This window comes from Plecotus auritus (genome assembly GCF_963455305.1).
Source record: "Plecotus auritus genome assembly, chromosome: 2".
In the NCBI taxonomy this organism is placed as follows: domain Eukaryota; kingdom Metazoa; phylum Chordata; class Mammalia; order Chiroptera; family Vespertilionidae; genus Plecotus; species Plecotus auritus.
Window position 1 is genome coordinate 10564153 of NC_137771.1, and position 8741 is coordinate 10572893.

The window sequence follows — 8741 nt, forward strand, 5'->3', positions numbered from 1 at the left end:
CCAGTCACCATGTGTGATCCAGGGCTGGTAGTCACCATGTGTGATCCAGGGCTGCTGGTCACCATGTGTGATCCAGGGCTGCTGGTCACCATGTGTGATCTCAGGGCTGCTAGTCACCATGAATGATCCCAGGGCTGCTGGTCACCAAGTGTGATCCAGGGGTGCTAGTCACCAGGTATGAACCCAGGGCTGCTAGTCACTTTGTGTGATCCAGGGCTGCCAGTCATCATTTGTGATCCAGGGCTGCTGGTCACCATGTGTGATCCAGGGCTGCTGGTTACCATTTGTGATCCAGGGCTGCTAGTCACCAGGTATGAATCCAGTGCTGCTAGTCACCATCTATGATCTCAGGGCTGCTGGTCACCATGTGTGACCCAGGGCTGTTAGTCACCATGTGTGATCCAGGGCTGCTAGTCACCATGTGTGATCTCAGGGCTGCTAGTCACCATGTGTGATCCAGGGCTGCTGGTCACTTTGTGTGATCACCATGTGTGATCCAGGGCTGCTGGTCACCATGTATGATCCAGGGCTGCTAGTCACCAGGTATGAACTCAGGGCTGCTAGTCACTTTGTGTGAGCCAGGGCAGCTGGTCACCATGTGTGACCCAGGGCTATTAGTCACCATGTGTGATCCAGGGCTGTTGGTCACCATGTGTGATCCAGGGCTATTAGTCACCATGTGTGATCCAGGGCTGTTGGTCACCATGTGTGATCCAGGGCTGCTAGTCACCATGTGTGACCCAGGGCTGCTAGTCACTATGTGTGACCCAGGGCTGCTAGTCACCATGCCACTGTATGACCCCAGGACTGGTTTCTTTACCACTGAGCCTGGAGAGACTGGACATGGATTTTGGCTTCATGCACAGGCTTTAAACTCCCATCCTTCACTCTGCCTTTCATCCTTGGGATAGAGAGGGGCCCCTAATCCCCCACAGCCTGGCCCACCAGATGCACCCATGTTGGCTTCAAACGGGGTGCACAGCCACTCTGGGTAGCCAGCTCCCCTCCCTTCCCCTTCACAGCTGCAATCTTTTTTCTAGGTGTTTTTTTTTCTTTCTTCTTCTTATTTCTCTTTGTGGCTCTGGCCCTCTCTCCCTGAAAATACAGTTTGCTGATATTAAAAAGAAACACACAATAACTAAACACATTTTATACAGTCTTTGAAGTGTAATGAACTCAGGCCCCGGATTGATAAGTATGCAGATGGAGTGCAGAGGAGCTGGAAGGCAGCTTCTGGGGGAGACCCCCCTCCGCAGGCAGAGGAGGGGCAAAGGGGAGGCACCTGCTGCTCTGAGATGAGGGGCACCCCAAGGGCAGAGGTGATGGGAGAGGGGTGTGCTGGCCCCAGGAGGAGGCTGCCCCCATGGAGGCTTTGACAGGGCATTTGATCTCCCAGAGGCTGGATTATTGGAGGCTCCCTCTCAAAACATGGAGGTTCAAAGAATGTTTTGTGCCCTCCCCCCCCCCCCCACCCGCTCCCAAGGCCTCCAAGGGCATCTTTGTACCCAGGGGAAAAATCAAGACGGGGCGCTATTGAGATTCTGTGTTCACTTGTGGAATTCGGGCACATGTGTGCCAGTGGGGATGGAGGGCCCTGACCTCAGGGAGCTCCCAGTCTGATGGAGGTAAGGCCCCTGACCTCAGGGAGCTCCCAGTCTGATGGAGGAGGTGAGGCCCTGACCTCAGGGAACTCCCAGTCTGATGGAGGAGGTGAGGCCCTGACCTCAGGGAGCTCCCAGTCTGATGGAGGAGGTGAGGCCCTGACCTCAGGGAGCTCCAGGTTGAAGGAGAAGGTGAGGCCCTGACCTCAGGGAGCTCCAGGTTGAAGGAGGAGGTGAGGCCCTGACCTCAGGGAGCTCCAGGTTGAAGGAGAAGGTGAGGCCCTGACCTCAGGGAACTCCCAGTCTGATGGAGGAGGTGAGGCCCTGACCTCAGGGAGCTCCCAGTCTGATGGAGGAGGTGAGGCCCTGACCTCAGGGAACTCCAGGTTGAAGGAGAAGGTGAGGCCCTGACCTCAGGGAGCTCCCAGTCTGATGGAGGTAAGGCCCCTGACCTCAGGGAGCTCCCAGTCTGATGGAGGAGGTGAGGCCCTGACCTCAGGGAACTCCCAGTCTGATGGAGGAGGTGAGGCCCTGACCTCAGGGAGCTCCCAGTCTGATGGAGGAGGTGAGGCCCTGACCTCAGGGAGCTCCAGGTTGAAGGAGAAGGTGAGGCCCTGACCTCAGGGAGCTCCAGGTTGAAGGAGGAGGTGAGGCCCTGACCTCAGGGAGCTCCAGGTTGAAGGAGAAGGTGAGGCCCTGACCTCAGGGAACTCCCAGTCTGATGGAGGAGGTGAGGCCCTGACCTCAGGGAGCTCCCAGTCTGATGGAGGAGGTGAGGCCCTGACCTCAGGGAACTCCAGGTTGAAGGAGAAGGTGAGGCCCTGACCTCAGGGAGCTCCCAGTCTGATGGAGAAGGTGAGGCCCTGACCTCAGGGAGCTCCCAGTCTGATGGAGGAGGTGAGGCCCTGACCTCAGGGAGCTCCCAGTCTGATGGAGGAGGTGAGGCCCTGACCTCAGGGAGCTCCCAGTCTGATGGAGGAGGTGAGGCCCCTGACCTCAGGGAGCTCCCAGTCTGATGGAGGAGGTGAGGCCTGACCTCAGGGAGCTCCCAGTCTGATGGAGGAGGTGAGGCCCTGACCTCAGGGAGCTCCCAGTCTGATGGAGGAGGTGAGGCCCCTGACCTCAGGGAGCTCCCAGTCTGATGGAGGAGGTGAGGCCCTGACCTCAGGGAGCTCCAGGTTGAAGGAGGAGGTGAGGCCCTGACCTCAGGGAGCTCCAGGTTGAAGGAGAAGGTGAGGCCCCTGACCTCAGGGAGCTCCCAGTCTGATGGAGGAGGTGAGGCCCTGACCTCAGGGAACTCCAGGTTGAAGGAGAAGGTGAGGCCCCTGACCTCAGGGAGCTCCAGGTTGAAGGAGAAGGTGAGGCCCTGACCTCAGGGAGCTCCAGGTTGAAGGAGAAGGTGAGGCCCTGACCTCAGGGAGATCTCAGTCTAATGGAGGAGGTCAAGCCCTGGTTGAGGAGAAAGTTCCTGGTGACATGGGGGAAGGAGGACCCACGTAAACATGAAAACCACTGACCCAGGAGAAGTTTTTCTGTTTCAACTCCTCATCCACCAAGCCTGGCATTTATAACCTAGCTCCTGAACGTCCGGGCGTGAGATGCCTGCTCTGCTTCCCAATCCCACTGCTGCCGCCTCTGAGGTGGCTCCAGGCTTGTCCCCCCAATTCATCCTCAGTTCTCTGGCTGATCCTGACCCCTCTGACCCTATCTCACTTCCACTTAAACCCCTGCCTTCCCATCGTCCCCATCTTCCCTGCCCCATCACCCCACAGTGACCCCACCATCCCACTCTCACAGGTGCCAGGGGGGCAGCCTGGGTGTCCACTATTAAGGGGGCAGTTATCTCTCTGGAAACTTCTGCAGTGGTCTGAGGCATAGAACACGATTTATACACAGCAACACAGGTGGATCTTAAAACACAGCATTAAGTAAAAAAATTAAGCAACAGAATGAGATCTATAGCCCAAAACAATTTATGTAAATTGAAACATTCGCATGACAAACAACACCCAGTATTTTACAGGAAGCATCCATATCTCAGGACATATATCAGAGGTGTTAGAGGGGTGGTGCAGGGGCAGGCGGGGGGGGGGGGGGCAGGGGAGCAGTTTCCCACCGCCCTGTGGCTCCGGGGGCTTAGAGAGATTTGGGCAGGATCCCTCAGCCTTCGCACTCTTGACATTGTGCTGTGAGGGCCGTTCTATGCATCGCGAGAGGTTTAGCAGCACGCAGCATCTACCCACAGCTGCCAGCAGCACCCACCGAGTTGTGACAACCAAAATGTCGCCAGACATTGCCAGATGTCCCCACGGGGACAAAATCACTCCTGGTGGAGAACCACTGAGTAGGAATAAAAGCCTGAAAAACTGCTCCAGTTCCTCCAGGTAAGTGGCCCGCACTTGCTTTACCAAAACACACTTGCATGGGAAGCAGAGCCTCAGGTCCAGGACTGGCCGGGCGCTGCATCCTGCAAGCTGCCGGTGTCCCTGGCACGTTTAAGTCAAGGCTCTGTGGAGATTCCAGTTACAGCCCCAAAACTGCATCTGCCTGGGGCTTCCTCCTAATTTTAACCGGCAGCTGGATTTGCATAGGACATTTGCATCTGAGATTACCCATGGTTCCTTGGGAGACACAGTCTATAGCAGATGATGGGAAAAAAAAAAATCATATAACTCCACTCCAGCTTGCAAGGGACGAGGGGGAAGGGGAGTGCTTCAGGGAAGGAGGGCACTTGTAGGAAATTTCAGTGACTTCTGCACTTGATAACGGGATGGGAAAGAGGATATTCTACTGGTCACTGGGCAGACAGGACTGTCCATCCTGGCATTTGCTATGCGAATTAGTGAATCAAACGGTGAAGGAGTAGGGCTCTGAGGCTCCCTCAGAAGGGGCTGCGGTTCCCAGTGGAGGCAGGCGGAGGGAACAGTGGTGTGGCCCTTCCAGAGACAGCACACACCCAGCCCCTGCTCCCCGGAGCCCAGGCACCCGCCAGCACTGCCTGGGAGCCTGCTCCGGGCCAGCCGGTGTCCCTGAGTGCTTTCCCACACGGGGCCATTCATCACAGCCCCGCCCTCTCCAGGGAGGTGCCACTCCCCTCCTTTAGAGGAGGAGGGCACAGAGGCTCCAGAGCAAAGCCTGAACTGAAACAAAAGTCTGCCAGACTCTAGAGCCAGTCGTCTTTCCAGCCTCTGGGCAGGGAACAGTGACTTGCAAAGTTAGTGAGCAAAGCAAAAGTATCTGAGGCATGCCTCAGAGGGGCAGACAGCCTCTCCCTCACCCTGCGCCACCCTTTGCCAGGTCTGGACTTTGCCAGGTCTGGATCCCAGAATGTAGACAGACACCTGTAAGCCATGACCTAAAAGCCAGGTGAGGTGTGTATGTCCCCTGTGGGTCAAGGCTTAATGGAAACTGGCCTGCTTCCCCACACCCATCCCCAGGCACCTGGGACACTCATACTCTCCATTTTGCTGTCCTGGTGCCTTGTGGTCCTCTATTACTGCATATAGTTTATTTTTTTCTACTAGAGGCCTGGTGCATGAAATTCGTGCACGGGTAGGATCCCTAGGCCTGGCCGGTGATCAGGGCCAATCTGTGGGGCGATTAGTGGGGCAATGGGAGGCCCCCACTGGCACCCGCCTTGGAGGCGACCAGCAGGGGTGGGGTGGGGGGGGGAACCGGCCCACTCATCAGCTGGCCCCACCCCCCTGCTGCCGGGTCACCTCCCTCTGCAGGGCGACCGGCGGGGAGATCGGGGGAGGGGCACTGGTGCACCTGCCTTGGCTGACCTGTGGCCTGTGGGCTGGGGGCAGCTCCTGCATTGATCGACTGCCCCCTGGTGGTCAGTGTGCATCATAGCGACTGGTTGTTCCGCCGTTTGGTATATTTGCATATTGGGCTTTTATTATGTAGGATATGTCTCTCCCTTACTAGACCAGGGGCATCTGAGGGGCAGAGATTGTGACCACTCCTCTCTCCATGCCCAGGGCTCAGGGAGAATATGTGCTATACACTGAGCTGACTTCGGACTGGGAGCAGAGGAGTAACCAGTCCATCATTCCAGTGGATTGTGGCCTCTTCCAGGAAGAATTTCTTGATTTTTCCCAGAAGGAAAATCTTAGCTGAGGTCTTCCCCTAAGCCACATGTAGCACGAGGCATTGTGTGCCCCCATCACATTCCATCTTGCACATTTGAGCTCCATAAATATGCTAAAGAATCCACGAGAGAAGGCAACTGGTCCTTTTTTTTTTGCATTATCAGTGCCTAAAATAGGGTTTCTTGTATACAGGAAATAGAACATGGATGGCCGGGTGGATGGATGGGTAGATGGAAGGAAGGGTGAGTGGCTGGGTGGATGGATGGATGGATGGATGGATGGATGATGGATGGGTGGATGAATGGATGGATGGATGATTAATGGAAAGGTAAGAAGGTAAATGGCTGTGTGATAGGCATGTGGTTGGATATGGCTTAATAGTTGAGTGAGTAGATAGATGGAGGGTGGGTCTATGAATGAGTTAGCAGATGGACAGACAAATGGATAGAACACTGGTGGATGGTTGGGTGTTTGGATATGGGAGAGTGAACAGGTCAGTGAAAGGGTGAATAGATGGTTGGATACAAAGTTGGATGGATAATTACTGCGTTGGAGGGTGAGTTAAGTAGACATGGGGGGTAGTGAATGAGTAGATGGTTCACATGATATGGGAGGGTGGCTGGCCAGTAGGATAATGTTTGCGTGGCTGAGTACATTGCCTTTCCATCTGCCAGCCTCCCCCTCAGCCTCCTTCAGTACAATAGCCCTTTCTACTCCTTTCTCCAGATCCCACTGTGAGTCCCCTGCCTCTCATGCTCTCTTCTGCCCTCTAAATGGGGCTCTGAGAAGTCAGGTGGGAATCCTCCCGGGAAGTTCAGCCCCAGCCCCTGCTTCAGTGCTGAGCGCTCCACACCATGCCGAGATTTAATAGTTAGCTCAGCCTCTCCCCATCCTTACCTGCCTGAGGAGGTAGAGGAAGCAATTTGCATATTTATTAAACATCTCTTAGCAGGATACACAAGCTGCATTGCTATATCCCACTCCCAGGGCCGTCCTGCTGGCAGACAAGACTGCACGATCAGCGTTGCATCACTGCCCCTTAAGTAGCTGTTCTGGGGCTCGGGAGGCTTGAGGAGAGCGAGGGCCAGGGCGGGGTGGCGGGGTGGGGGGGGGGGGGGCGCAGGCGGGCGTGCGGGGAAGAGGAGGCCCTGGAGGCCGGGGCACTGTGGTCTCACCATCGTTGTGCAGTGGGGGGTTCTGTTCTCTGCCCAGGCAGAAAAGGCTGTGAGGGCCTCTCTTCCAGCCCCCGCCTCCACACGGGCCCATGGGAAACAGTCCTTTGCTTCGAAAATTCCCAGAGGAGGACATGGAGAGACATCTTTGCCTTGTGTTTCTCCTGCTGCTTGGTTTATCGGAAGTCCTTCCTTCTGACTTTGCACAGTCCCATTGCTGGGGCATTGTCTTGGATCAAAATGGGACAACTGCCCACCGTGGACCAAGGGGCCCTCCTTCAAGCAGAGGTCCAACCTCGGATCTAAGTGTCTGGAACCTTGGGCACCAAGGCCCTCTGTTTTCTGGGAAGGAGTCCCAGAATGGGGACTGAGAGTCCTGGGGGCCCAGAGCTCCCTGTTGTGACTGGGACGACGCTCCTCTCTTCAGACTGGGTGCCCTGATTCTCTTTCCTGTCTCATGTCACAATTCCTAGATGGGGTTCAAATCTGAGGATGTGGTTTCTGGAGTCAAACTTCCCAGGTGCCAATCCTTGCCTGCCCTCTTACTGGCAGGGTGACCTTGGGTGAGGACCAGAATGTCTCTGAGCCTCAGTTTCCTCATCTGTAAATGGGGATGATGGTAGTACTTACCTCATGAGGTTATTGTGAGGGGCAAGTGCAAAGCATAGTGTCTGGCTCCTGGCGAATATTTAGAAAACGTTGGTTGTTATTGTTACAGAATCACAGAAAGTTATAAGTGCAAAGGGAGGCTGGTTGCCCACCCATCTCTCCCAGGGAGAGGAAAAGAGCAGAGGGACTCAGATCTATTCCCTATTCTCTCTGCCAGATTCTGTTCTGAGCATGTCTCCTCACAACACCTTCGGGATAGATATTCCAAATACTCCCACTTTACAGATGAAGAAACTGAGGCCTAGAGGGAGAGGGGACATGCATGGGATTTTGTGGTAGTTGGGGACCCACATCTCTCTTAGTCTCCTCTTTCCAGATAAGTCATGAGGGCTTCCTGCCCTGGGAACAGCCTAGGACCCAGGGAGGAGGAAGGGACAACCCACAAACAGACAGCTGCTCCAGCTCCCTCTGCCCTCACCTCCCTCCCACTGCCCTGGGCTGGCAGGAGCCAGAAGGAAGGGCCTGGGCCGCAGCCTCATAAACCTTCCTGAAAGCCCTCATAAACGCCAGGCCTGGCTGGCTCCAAGATGGCTGCTGCAAAAAAATAAAATCCCAGATCGTAAAGTAATCCCCATAAAAAAATTAAAGAGAGGAAAAAAACCTGAGCAGTAAAACAGTAACAGCCTCTAGGAAACAAGGAAGAGGAGGCTAAGCATCTAGGACTGATGGGGAAGCAGGAGCTCCTGGCCCCAGCAGGCCCCACCCAAAGGCGCCAAGCGCAGGGAGCCTTGCAGACTGATGGTTCCAGCTGGTAGAGTGGGTGGGGGTGGCTGAGGGCTGGATATTGAGAAGTTAAAGAATGGTGATGTTTGTGATGATGATGATGATGATGATGATGATGATAGCACTGGAGCCACCAGCTGTCTCAGGATTTCTGGACTTAAAATCCCATTGTACAGATGGAAAAACTGAGGTCCAGGAAAGTAGGAACTCCCATCTAGAACTCAGGCCTGCTGCCTCCTCTAGGACCCTACACTCTATTCTTGTGAGTTCAAGTCCCCAGAAGGCACGGGGACCGGATTGCCCCTCTCTCCCAACCCCACCAAGAAGGAATGCCAAGGCTTGGGAGGTAGATGCAGCTATGGGATCCTAGGTGGGTGCCTGCATTCCCCGAGTCTGTGTTGGCCATCTAGTCATTAGGATGATCATTCTTACCCCAGCTGAGAGATGAAGGAGGTAAGATGGCCGCACAGAGGGTCTGATGC